This window comes from Haemorhous mexicanus, chromosome 3 (assembly GCF_027477595.1).
Source record: "Haemorhous mexicanus isolate bHaeMex1 chromosome 3, bHaeMex1.pri, whole genome shotgun sequence".
Classification (NCBI taxonomy): Eukaryota; Metazoa; Chordata; class Aves; order Passeriformes; family Fringillidae; genus Haemorhous; species Haemorhous mexicanus.
In genome coordinates, this window is record NC_082343.1 from 33118026 (window position 1) to 33132238 (window position 14213).

General features: G+C 36.2%; 1 long non-coding RNA gene across 1 annotated transcript in view; it reads right to left on the reverse strand.

Annotated features, from left to right (window-relative positions):
* LOC132324788 (uncharacterized) overlaps positions 1-13467 on the reverse strand; it is a 56857-nt gene extending 43390 nt beyond the window's left edge. The window contains exon 1 of the long non-coding RNA XR_009485739.1: positions 13402-13467. This is a non-coding gene — a long non-coding RNA (uncharacterized LOC132324788). The remainder of the gene's footprint in view (positions 1-13401) is intronic.
* Positions 13468-14213: the final 746 nt, after the last annotated feature.

The window sequence follows — 14213 nt, forward strand, 5'->3', positions numbered from 1 at the left end:
CCTCTCCTCTCCTCTCCTCTCCTCTCCTCTCCTCTCCTCTCCTCTCCTCTCCTCTCCTCTCCTCTCCTCTCCTCTCCTCTCCTCTCCTCTCCTCTCCTCTCCTCTCCTCTCCTCTCCTCTCCTCTCCTCTCCTCTCCTCTCCTCTCCTCTCCTCTCCTCTCCTCTCCTCTCCTCTCCTCTCCTCTCCTCTCCTCTCCTCTCCTCTCCTCTCCTCTCCTCTCCTCTCCTCTCCTCTCCTCTCCTCTCCTCTCCTCTCCTCTCCTCTCCTCTCCTCTCTTTTCTCTCTTCTCTTTTCTCTTCTTCTCTCCTCTTTTTTTTTCTTCCCTTTGCCCTGCCCTTCTCCTATCTCAGAAACAAGATGCTCTTTTTTTACAGCAAGATTTCACCTTGAGAAATTCAAATGCAGGCACAAAGATATTGTAAAGATGAAGCTTTCAATATGGAGAACGAATTTGATAAGATCTTTTATTTTTTCTTAAATTCCACAGACATTTAAAGACTGTCTCTGGAAACACACAAACACTTAAGTTCACATAGCAAATACTGTGACTGTCCTTAGTGAAATATGGTTACATTTAAAGTTAGTTACATATGCAACCATGTAAGGGAGGCATTTTAGGGGAATCCATTAGCAATACCTACAGTGGCAAATAAGACCACTTGGTTATGACCACACAGGGCAGTGGAACCCTACAGTAACACAGGGCAGAGACCCCCAGTCAACACCCAATGATTCAGCTATACTCATTTTCTTGTCCCTGGACTCTTTTGTGCTTCCAGCAGGCTTGGCCTTTAGGAGGACAACTCAGTGTGCTGCAACATTGCAGACATTTCCCAAATATCAGCCAGCAAACAATGGGAGCTTTCAGGCCAGTACCTGTCTTAGTGATAATGACTGTAGAGACCATGACTAGCACACAATCTAGAGGTGGCTGGGCTATTCTGTTATTCATATCTACACACATTTATGCACATCTTATAAAGGAAGAAACTGGTAACAATATCTTGAGAATAGAATAGAATAGACTAGACTAGACTAGACTAGACTAGACTAGAATAGAATAGAATAGAATAGACATTCCTACCAGAGTTAATTTGAGAAGACTTTTATTCTGAGTCAGTGTTACTGTGAGAAGTGCTAAATATGTCCTTTAAAATTATTTAACAGCCCTTTGTTTAATTGAAAATTAAAAACAATAACAAAAATGTCACAGTGTTTAAGTTATGTTAACTTTAACTCTGCCCTGTCTTGACAGCTTAAATTATTTGGGTTAAATTTAATTTACAATGAGACAAAAAAATCCTTTTGAAATCAGTAACTATTTTGAACTTCTTCTTTAGACATGCATTTACCCTTCTTATCAAAACACTTTTGTCAGAGATGACTACACCCTGTCCCACTTATTTGCCACATAAACCTTATTTACATAAATTCAGTTTTATATAACTTGAGAAGTAAAAAATCTGAAAATAATACAAGGAAATATATGGAAAAAAAAATACTCTAATGTGAAGATGACAAAGCCAATACACTGATATTTCTATAATCAAAAGCATACGGTAAGACTTTTCTGTGAGTTCAATAAAAGCTTGAGTATGTGATTTTTGCAAACCTGTGCTGGAACTTTTTTTCACTCAGCACTAGATATGTTAAAATGCATACTGAAGCTTCACTTGTCTGTCCCAGAACTACAAAGTATTCAAATAAATATTCTTCTGTATTTTCTTGCAAATATTAATTGTGTTTTAGTTAGTTCCAATAAAACAACTTAGCACAACAACAATCAACTAAGGAAGAAGAATTTTACTCCAGCAGCATACAAAAACATATGCTGTGTAAAATTATTATTAGAAATACCTTGTCTGGTAAGACAAAAAAAAAAGTACAGCAACAATAAGGTGATGGCATTGAAAAGGGGGGGACTCTCTTTCTTTAAAGACATGCTGTGGATTGACTCCTGAAAGCCCAAGTTAATATTTACTAACTCCAAGCACATTCAATAGCTTCAGATTTCTTTTCTTTTAGTGGGGCCAAGGCTCCTGTTGTTTGAAGACAGAGCAAAGCTGTGAATAATGCCTAAGAGCAAAACGAAACCAGAAGTAAATGACTTTTTTAATGTGAGACCTTCAACCTCAATTCCAGCTCCCCAGAGGCTGTCTTTGACTCCTTATCAAATCATGCTCTCACAGGTGTCAACTGGGGATAAAGATTCTTCCACAAAGAAACTGACAAAGAAACTACTGCAGAGAAAGGTGAGCTTACAAGTCTCTCTTGACATTGGTGAAGGGAACTTGGGGCAGGGTCATTTAGAACAGCCAATTTAAATAAATGTGCTGTAGGAGGTTTAACAGTGACTGCAGATAGCAAGGGCAAGCTACATAGCTGTTAAACCAGTCAGTGAAGGCTCCTGCTCAGATAAAGTAGTGCTAAAAATGAATTAATTTTGCTTGTAATGCAACATTTTCTGGACTGTTTGAAATGCATTTGTTAGTGTTACTGGACCCTTCTGAAGACTTCTTATGACCTAGTTAGAAAAAGAAAATATTCGAAAAGAACCATTTTACATGGATAAACTGCTCTTCCTCTCTGCATCATAAAGGAGGCTGGAGAACAAGGAAAAAAAATCAGATTTTTTACTGTCTTAGTGACTGATGCAAGAGCTACAAGTGTTAGGGTTGCCAGGATTTAAGAAGGAATGTCCCAGGGAAGGAATGAAATTAACCTCTTCCCTGATAGAGGCTGAATTTTTATTGACATTTGATTTCTTTTCTGGAGAAAGATTTCCACTCTTTTATTATGTGTTTTGGTTGAATTGAAGCTTGTTTGACATCCATTGTGATACTGCATAATGACCTAAAGGTTTTGCATGAGTTTACAACATATAGAGCTATTTTACAAGTAAAATGTTTATATTTAATACACTGCTACTTTGCCCCATCCCCAAACCCTCTCAAAAGTTAGAACTTTCATAGCTAAATTTAAAGTTATTTAAACATAGCTAAGTTTAAACTTATGTTAATATAGCATATATTTTATTTATTTTTTATGTCAGTTTACATTGTCATATCTGTGCTGTTGATTCCACATTTTAGTATTCCTATGTTCACAAGGCCTTCTCATCTGTGGCTTTTGAAAAACATTCCCTCACTATTTTCCTTCTGACTGATAACATGAAGTGATTTTGCCCTGTGACCATGAAATACCAACAAGGAATTGGAGATGGGTTTATTTAACGACTACTATATAGAATACAGAAAAAGAATTTAAAAATGCTAAGTATATGATGTCCTATTAGGGCAGTGATTAGATATTTCCTTGCTCACCTTCAGTGATGGAAGATATATTAATGGATGCAGCTTTCATAACTTATCAAGATTTACAGTAGATCTCAGCATAATACAAATATGTCTATGCACACCTTTTTTAATCAAAGCAAAAACTTCATACAAATAAAATGCATACCATAAAACTGTAAGTGCAATTGTTAAACAAAATTTTTGTATTCTAAAAGGTGTGTATCAGTCTTAAATTATCTTTTCCATTGAATGCTGTTTTTCTGCTACTAATTTAAATGCAATGTTAGCATTTACAGTCACTGAACTTTACTTACTAGAATACAATAGGAAACTCTTACCTAAATCAATGCTAATAATTATGTATTTATCAATTATTCCATCAAATACTTCACATTTCATTATTTACTACTTCCATTAAATTCATCTAGACTAATGTCATAAGGGAATGATATCAGAAGCCTGCAATATTTATCCCAGAGCCTTACCTAGTGACTGAACCTGCAAAGTGATTGTGAGTGAATTAAGACAGACTCTTGCTCTTATTACCTATAAACCAAGCCTGCTTTTCACACCTGCTTCTTCTTAACAAAAAAAAAAAGTCTAATGTCCACATATAAGGGTTCTTAATGCACACTAAAAAACCCTTAATGAAAAAAATATTCTGCGTTAAATTGGAAAGGTAACACCTCTCTTTTTCATCTTCTTGCAGTAAAAAATACATACTGAAAGATGATAATTCAAGTGTTTTGACATTAAGTCTGTCAATAAAATAAAATATCAAACTATATTTTCTAATTTAAAATCCCCCCAAGCTTGGAATACTTGATTTGCCCTTCATAAAGCAAAGATCCACAGATCCACTTCTGTGGAGAGGCCTTTTCTGTTTGTAACAAATTGTCTCTGTACAGATTTTTCTTAGTTCAGGAACTCCTACATAGCCCAAGATGACATTAAATATAGAATAGCATATGGAAAGTTATTATGCTGTTATTATGAATTTGTCATCATATTTATTGATTTGATATACTATTATATTTGAAATAGGATCAATACAAAAGATCCTTGTTATCCTTGCTAGGTCCTTGATATTATTATTTTATAATTACTTTTCTTCCCTAATCCATCCTGTTGAAGTAAATTCCACAAAGACTTTCACTCATCTGGGTGTGTATAAAAGTCTAAGTCCACATTGAACTGTACAAGACAAAATGGATCCTAAAATAAAATATATGTCTCACAGCTACAGAATAAATTAAAGTTATACCTGGTTCTTCAGGAAATAATAGATTTTACACAATGTTTATTCTAGAGATAAATTAGATTGATAACACAAATACAAAAGGTTTGTAAGAAATTACAACTGCCTTTTAAATGGGGCTCAAATTTAAAGTCATGATGTCAGGAAAAATGCAGAAGGTGGAGGAAACATTGCTGTAAGAACAGTCATCAAAAAAAATTTACTCCCATATGTCATTATAAAGCTAGCAGCTGTGTTGATGAAATCACAATTCCTTTTGGTGACATCCATATGGAATGCAGAGCTTTGACATTACCCTTCAGTAAAAGCTGTGGTCTGATATTTTTTGCATTAGGCAGTTGTCAATTCTATTTGATATTTTATTCCAAAATAAAAATGCTGATAGATCCACAAGAAATTCAGAGTTACATTTGGTGTGAAATATGTCGTGGTGGGCTTGTTCCTGATGTAAAGGAAATTGTCTGAGTCACGAAAATCACAAGACATTCAAGTTGGAAAGGACATAGCAGGTTTCTCATCCTCCCTCCTGCTCAAAGCAGGATCAGCTATGAGATCAGATCAGGCTGCTCAGACATTTGTTCAGTTAGATCTTAAAAACCTCCTAGAATGGAGACTCCAGAGCACCTGTGGACATTCTGCTCCCATGCTTGCCTGTCCCAAGGATAGCTTCATACAGAAGTTTACATCAGAAATTAACTTTCTCATGTTTTCACAAACTGACTTGAATTTTCTACTAGTTAACTATAAGGAATGTTCTTTTACTGCTGTTGTACTCTCCTTGGGGCTTTGTTTCTTGAGTGCAAAGTCACAACAGCTTTAGGTGTACATTGAGAAAAGAGTTCTGCATCCTTTATACTTCTCCTAGATCTCATGATTTCTTAATCCTTTAAAGAACTCCACTTAGTGATTCTCTAAGTCTGGAAATGTCTCTTTTGCATCACAAGATGAGAAATTTGAAATTATGAAGGTACCCACTGCACAGGGAATTCCCCTGATTCTAAACCACACAAGTTTTCAGAACTCAGTATCCCAGCCATTGTCACTGACAGACAAGAACAGCATATCCTTTTCCCACAATGTGAGTGAGGAAATGCCCTTGCTGGCTGGCCATGAAGATAACACAGACATTATGATGTAGTCAATTCTTATAATCAAGTTGTATAAATAAAATTACATGCAAGTCTTACTAGACAGCCACAATAATTGTTTCTGACTTAATTAAGCTGTAGATCATTATATGATATACCCAGTACAAACAATAAGTTGAAAAGCCAGAGATGTTGTTTCTTCCCTCTGAGTGCATATTAAATGATGAAATACTAAGAAAATTCAAGAGAAAAAAACAAAGAACTGAGAAATTCAGAGAAAACTAAGGAAAAGCTACAGATCAGTTTAATACAGGTTTTAAATATAGGACATAATATGTATCAAAACAGAATCAAATAGAGAACAAGTAATTGTGCATACAATATTTCACTGAAAATGTCTTATGTGTGCCTATCTTTATTAGCTACTTCTTGCTGACATTTTATGAAAACAAGGTGAATCAACACCCTTTAAAATTAAGGTGAAGAGCTTATTTGATATCATGAAATAATATGGGGAAAAATGGATAATAAACAATAGCAAAGAGACTGCAACAGGCTGTACCTATTATGTGGTCTATCATATTTCCTTACCTATTCCACCCGAGACTACAAAAGTAAGACTAATAGAATCTCCCCTTTAAATTAAATTGAGCTAATCAAGATAACTGCAAGAGTGTGCCAGTGCTCCCACATGGTAGCAGTCTGGACATTAGGAAAAAACTCCTAACAGATAGATTGATTAGGCATTGTGGAATGGGCTGCCTGGGGAGGTGGTGGAGCCACCAGCCCTGGAGGTGGTTAAAAGAAGACTGGATGTGACACTCAGTGCCATGGTCTAACTGGCAAGGTGACATTCATAGGCTGGACTCCATGATCTCAAAGATCTTTTCCAACCTAGTTTATTCTGTGATTCTGTGACATGAATGTACAAACAGCAGTGGAAACAGGGTTTTTAAATGTAGATCATACTTCACACTTTCTATTACATGATACACATAATTCACCTTAACCACAGAGCTTGTCAGGGTCTAGATGCACCTATGGGCAGGGTTACCTCTGAGGAGTCTCAGTGCTGGCAGAGGCTGCTGCCCAGACCTCAGGACACTGCTGGCTGTGGCTGCTGGTAGCTCCCGTTACCAGCTATCCTCTATGGGACTGTGACAACTAGGAAGGATCACCAGCCTGTGCTGGGGTCACCTTTGGCTCCTGTCTTGTCCTTGCCCACGGAGATGTGCTGCTCTCACTTCTCCCTGCCAAAAGTGCAGGTCCAAAATGAGCATGTACTACCAGGAGGACTGGTGTCCTTCCAGGTCACAGGAGGGCAGGGTGGAGGAGTCCCCCTGCTAGCCGAATACCCAGAGTGAGTTTTTTACCTCTCATCCTAAGCAACTCTGATAATATGATTTTTAAAAACAAATAATTTGGTTTCACAGACTACTCAAATAAAAGATTCTTCTTCTGAGTATCTTCTAAGAACTCATGTTTTTGTTAAGTGGAATTTTTAATGCTGAGGCTTTTGGTCAGTAAAAGCAGTATTTGGTGGTACCCAAACCTAAAAGAACCCACTGCAAAAAGCTAGAAGATATCCATTTACAAAACACCTGGATGATGGATGTTTGTCATTCCTCAGCTCCACCCAGCTTGACTTAAACACCTACAAGGTTTGAATTCCCTGATAACAGAACAGTCAAACCTTGACTACATAGCTCTTTCATAAGATCTGCCGCTGTTGCTCTTTCAGTGTCACATAGCAGTGGGAAGTTCAGTGCAGAGAGGTCATAAGATGTTTTGTCACACATCTCCGCTGGCTTTGGGGAGACGCCATGGAGAGCCAGCCTATGCAACATTCCCTTCATCGCTGGCATTGCTGGAGCAGCACCCTGTGAGATCAGAGAATGTTTAAAGGACTATAAATATGGCAAGAATTCAGAGAGTAGGCAGGCTTTTGAGGCTGCTTCAGGATACAGATGATCATTTAAATGTTACTGAAAAGGCTTTCAGATTAAAGCAACAGTTGCTTTTTAATTGGAGAATCAAGGAATAGCAGACAAAATTAATTTTGTCTTTCATTTCAGAGTATCTACTGAAAAAATGGCAAAACTGCTATTGTTAAAGCATAGGCATGTAAATAGAAATGTTCTGCATTGATGCTCCATCTTGCTGTTTTGTTGGTAACACCTGCCTCTTTTTAGTCCTTAGCATATCTGTCAATAACTACATGGCACAAAAATGCCATGAAGGCATCTGAACTCTGCAAACTATCATGGCATTTTGCCTAAGGCTTTGTCTCTCTTTCCTGCAGGGCTAACTTCCTGGAGCCAGCTTACTTGGCTTTAGTGGTCCCAGTACCTGAACCAGGTAGGTCAGAGAGAGCTCTCAGCTGCTTTGTGTAGTAAATATTCCTACTGACAGACAGGAAACTGTCTCTCAGCTACTGGAAAGCAAGATGCTTGCCAAGTGTTTTAATATACACTTAAAAATCAAATTCTTTCTATATGAAAATATAATTCATTATTAATTTATTTTTACACATGATAAACACAACTGGAGGTTTTTAATTTCATACCAGTTTATTTCCTCCTTTTCAGTATGGTGTGAATTACACCACTGAATGGATTAAATTCAGGGTACTGAATGGGTTCCCTGATGACTGCATTTTAGAGCCATTCAACTGTGTTTCATACAGTAAAGAAAACAATACACATTGAGTGCTAAATTATGATATAAAAGCACCTATAAAACTGACTGCTCAGTTTTTCAAATGGAACTTAAATCCTGATTTATTTCCCTGAATGCATCACTTCTGAGAATCAGACTGGAATAGGTGTCTGGCTACAACTGTAGTTCTTTAACTACACACATTTGCATCTTCACTTGCTCAATGAAGTCCCAGTTTCAATGCTGAAACATCACCCAGCAATCACAAAAAGTTTGGAAAACACTGTTTCTCCTGTTGGATAACAGGAACTAGCCTAAGGAGAGATCTATGAGTAAATAAATATTTCCTCATAACAGCTGAAAATAACCCTTCACTTAGGCTGAGATAAAGCTGAGAGTATATTTCTTAAATGTAAGCCTAAAAAAGGTGTAATAATTGTCCCAAACTAAATACTAAGATGGCTGGAAATTCACAGATTACATACTCAGAGAAACGCTAAAGTTTCGAGCTAGCCATGGTCTATTTCTTTTCCCTAAACCCTATTGGCCATTTCTGTATTTGGATGCGTATGTTTTGGAAAACAGTTAGTTTCATATGGTCAAAGCTTGCTTTAGTATAATAAGGTACTTACATCTTTAAAAGCTCTGCCCATTACGGCATTCTTAACACTACTTAATTTTTCAAGACTCTTTTTCATCTGTTTATTCTGTGCATTGTAAAATGATTTGCCTTACAGTCAAGACTTCCTGTTCAGTATGAGCTATGGATGCAGTAAGTTATTTAAGATATGGAGATAATCACTGAGGGCACAAAAAAAAAACAACCCCAAGGCCAAGAGAGATTTCAAAAAAACAAAGAAAAGGGGAAAAATTAATGGACAAATTTTAAATAAAAATATAGACATACATGTATATTTAATTCACTCATATTAGAAAGACACAGTCTGTTATGCTTAAAAGTTCATACCAAAATTAGATCTTGATTCTATTTTTTTTTTTCTTTGAGAAATCTACCCTGGTGATTGGAACTTGCTGCTGAGCCCTGCTCTTATCAGTGGATCTTGAACTGCATACATGGATTGCATTTCTTTGGTACCAGTCATGGAGTCCTGCTGCTGCAAACATGCACAAGCACACAAGTGTTTGACATATGAACACAGTTTGGCTTGTGATCTTGCCATCTGTAGTTCAAAGTTAATACCTTTTTATTTTGAAGCTCATAATGAATGATGGAACTGAGCATCATTTTGTCTCTAGGATATCACACGTATGAGCTTCATACTAGGAATGACTGAAAGCTGAGCTGCTTTCCTCAGACACAGAATGTCTTCAAATCTCTCCAGTCTGAAGCTCAGAAACCAGACCTCACAGAAAGTTATAACAAGCCTTCTTGCATTCTCTTCCTCCCTCCTTTTGAGCTCTGCTCTTTTTTTTTTTCCCCTTCATCCATGGTACTCTCCTGTATCCAGCCATCTTTGTCTGCTACACAGCTCATTTGACCTTGCTTTTGCTCCCTTGTAAATGAATATTAACACTGCACTTGAAGCTCAGGACACTTTCTGGGTGACAATGTTTTTAGCCTTTCTAGGTATAAAAGAGTTAACAGCTCTATTAAAATAACAAAAGTTTTAGTGAGCTGAAAACCTATAGTTCCTAAATATGAGCAATTCCTGAAAAGAGACCATTTTAACCACACAATACTCTTTTTTAATAGAGAGTAGGCTACAAAACTGTGTCTGTGGGCTGGGCCAATTGATTGAAGCTGAGAGATCAGATATATTCTTTAAAGATTTCCTTCTCCAGTGTATCTAAGAGGAGCTACTTGAAAGGATGAACTGAACTCTCACCTGTTTTGAACTATTTTGACTGAAATCTCTCTCTTGGTTTACATAAAGCAAGTATAACACTTTATTCTTAGCTGCAGTGGCACAGCATTAGTTACCTGCTCTTTTGATGTAATTTTGTCAAAATTCTTAAATTGCAAAAGTCATCTGATGTTCTAAAGGGCAATGTTGAAAGATAGGTGAATTTAAAAAAACCCAAAATGCTCCAAAACAAACTAAAAATAACCACATCTGTGGTTATTTTCTCCTTCATTCAAATGAACACAAAACCATAAAGACCTACTGCTGTGGCTACTGGCAAATATCTAGATAATCAGTTGTCAAGAAGAGCTCTGCCACACATTCACTTTTCTGACAACTGCAGAGCAAAATTGCTTAGCCCACAATTTAAAAAAAAATTGACAAGAGCTTTTGTACTTCAGTACAAAAGAAAGCAACACATTCCAGTGCTGTATTGAATAGTAACCTGACCATAATCCTACTAATGGAGTCAGCGAACATGAGGACTGCTGACAGAGAACAATAGAAAGAATTTTTTTTCCAAGGCATTAATGAAGTCAGAATGTAGTCTTCAACCCTACAATAAAATGCTTTCAGGATCATGAGTGTTCTTAAACCTAAGCAGAGTTTTCACTGATAATCACTGTGTGTATTATTTCAATGTGTTTCTGCATTAAAACACGGGTACACATTGCTGCACAGAGCCACAGATGTATAGTAGCTGTTAAGCAAAATACCAGAAGAGGAAAACCTGAACACTGCACTATGTATCATCTATCTGATCTTTGCCAGAAGAGTCACAACGAGTCCTTCATAGGCAAGCCTTTAACTGCCTTCAATTCCTAATGATGCATTCATGTCTTGGATTTCTGTACACAGGCTTGAGCTAGAGGGTAGTGGGTAGGTTGGCAGAATCAGTAAATGGAGACTCCAGGAGCTAAGAGAGTTGGAGATGCTCTCTACAACAGCTAACTCTGTGACAACCATGAGCTTTATAATGCTACAGATGTTTGCACCTGTCCAAAGCTTGACCAAGTGTTTCAAAAAAACAGACACGGAGAACTTAGAGATATTCTGTTTCCATGAATTTTGGGAGAACTTTTTCATCTGTAAAATAATAAAAGATGGTGGACAAAAAACATATGGCCTAAATACAAGGCATAAAAGGATATAGCCCAAAGCTCATGAAACAGATCAGGCTAGTAGAAGCAATGTATAAGAAATTAGTTTAAATTTTGTTAACAAATCACAAACAAGCTGTAATAAATAAGAATACGGTTTTTAGTGGCTGGCAAACCAGAAAGAGAAACACAGCCTATCCTGATAGTCCCACATTTTAAACTATGCATGCTATGATTATAGTAATAAACAACAGATACTGTGTCTGTACATAGGAAAACAAAGAATGGCTCTTTTTCAGGAACTCTCTGTAGGAAGAACATACAATTTATTCAACAAGTGAGCTGGAATAACCTCTTTTATTCTTTCCAAGGACTATAGTTTAGTATTGAGCAGAAGGAATGTTTTTGTTCTTTCCTTGTGCTTTTTCTCTTCTGTCTATCCTCCTCTTCTTTCTGGCATAGCATGGATTTTTTTCTGTTTTTGCACCTGGTCTCACAAACAGTACCCCCACTATCTGAACATGTTCTAATGCACAGCACTTTTCTTCAGACAGCTGCAAGGGCTGTGCTCTCTGACCAAGGCAAGTCTCTGACCTCCCACTAATGAACATAGGCAAACAGAGAGCACGTGGCACTCCAAGTAACAATTTCTTCTAATGTCCATGATGAAAAACTGTACAGCAATCCTAGTCCAGACATCTAGTCCTGAAATTCCTCTATCAACTCATGACTTCATAATCTGTATGAGGTAGCTACTGAATTAATTTGCCAAAATGTATTATGTTTCCTTTCTTTCTTTCAGAAAACCTGAAACTGTTAGTGGAAGAAATAAATGAAGTTCAGCCAAAGTGTGTTAAATGCTAGATGGCTTCTGAAGATGAACAAATGTTAGTTTGCCAACAGGAAAGATATCCTTAGAGTAAGTTTCATTGCAACAAATACTTTTCATGTTCTACAGAGGAAGTACACTGTCAAAGAAGAAAAACATGGGATAAACATTTTTGCATTTTGGGCCTGAAAGTCTCTGTGTACTGTGACAACTTCTATTCATCTTACAGACAGGTTCAGCAAGGAAAACAACTGCTCAGAATAGAAAGGTAGAAAAAAGTGAAATTTCCAAATTAATATATGATCCAAAGTGCATGTTGTGCAAAGTTTGATTTTAACTGAATACACATTTTTTTTTTGCATTTAACATTTCCCACCACACAAAAATTCTCATTTTAGTGATTTTACTTCTATGTGGAATTCTTTTCAAAGCTGTTTTTTCACAGCTACTGTTAGTTTTGATGATTCAGATTTACAAAGTATTGAAAGGCAATGTAAACTTTTAATAAACAATCCGCAATGGAACTTGGAAACTTCAGAAACTCATATGAAATATAGGAGGTTTTGTTGAAAGCAAACATATAAAGTAAAGAAATGTTTCTTTGATAGTGTATTTTTCACTTCAATTGTTATGATCTAAATGCAAGTATAAGACAATTTAAATCTAGTGTGAAGGAAATGAATACTTGTTCATAAACGAAATGTAAATTATTTTGAAATGTATTTTCATAGGAAACAGATAGAATCTGAGTAGTAGTAAGTCACAAAACATACATTATGCTATTTCCTTCTCTTCAGCAAATACAGGAAAGGTGATCATCTGCTGACACAAACTGAGAGCAGCATTCTTGCATTTTCAGATAGTAATTATAGCCCTTAAATGCTAGAGATCTTAAGAAGGTTGCAAATAATTTATGGGTTTTCTTGGATGCATTTTTGAAAAGAATATACTTTTATTTTTAAAGTATATTTGTTGCAGATAACAAAACTTCTAAACAAAGGGCACATCTACCCAAAATACCAAGTTGGATCTGATATACGTTTAAATTGTCAGTTCCTTAGTATCCTTCAGAAATCAAACTATATAAGGAAACAAAAAAGCTGTTTGGACCTTAAACTTCCACAATTACTCCAGTTACTTTAGAGAAGTAAAGTGTTATTAAGACTTTACTGTCACCACATATTTGTGCCATAAATTAATCCTAGATTTATAACAAAAGGCATCTTTGCAGCATTTTGTAACACGTTGAGAATAAAGCTACTTTGGATCAGCATAAAAGGAACATTCCACAGATAAGGTAACTTACTGGAAGTAGTAATCAATGACTGGAGAAGGAGAGGAGCTTCATCAAACATCCAGGTTAACCCACATCTGATTGATTAAGTAAAGAGAGGAAATCTTTAATGTGAGAAAAGTGATGTAGGGTCTTAAATTTAGGGGTAATTTTTTCAGAGCTTGAATTTCAGAAATTATGATTAAAAAAAAAAGTTAAAAGTTGTTACTGCTTTCTGGGACTAAATATTGTGCTTGATCCATTAGTCAAATACACTTTTGCACAAAAGGATGATTCTGACAATTAACAAAAATAGCTCATGGTGCCCAAGATTTTAGCTGTGATTTAGAAAATCTTAAAAATTCCCCCTTTTTTTTTTTTAGAAAAGTTCAAATTTGAATCAAATTATCCTTAATAATTTGATTCAAATTAGAGCCCCTGTTTCAAAAGCAAAGCTTCAGAAATTCAGGTCTTGAGAACATGCTGGCATTCTGACAGGATCAAGTCTATAGAGCCTACATTTGTCCCTTCTCTGCCTGAATAGACTATTGTACTTAATTAAACTATTTATTCATTATGAAATACATAGTTTAAACAATGTATCAAGTTATGGTTTCTATATCATATGCTTTCCTGCTGTAAAAGTGAACTGATGCACTGAGGGAAAGTAATGGAGTGAAAGAAGTTGGGAAGAATGTTTGATGGCAAGACTTGACTGGTAATGGCCTATGAATACCCTTCTATTACTGAAGCATGATGTGGCACTTAAAGTATGTCAATGTGATATATAAAAATTGGAAAGAACAGAGGAAAGATTCTTCTAGATGGTTCTCTCAGTCTGCTAA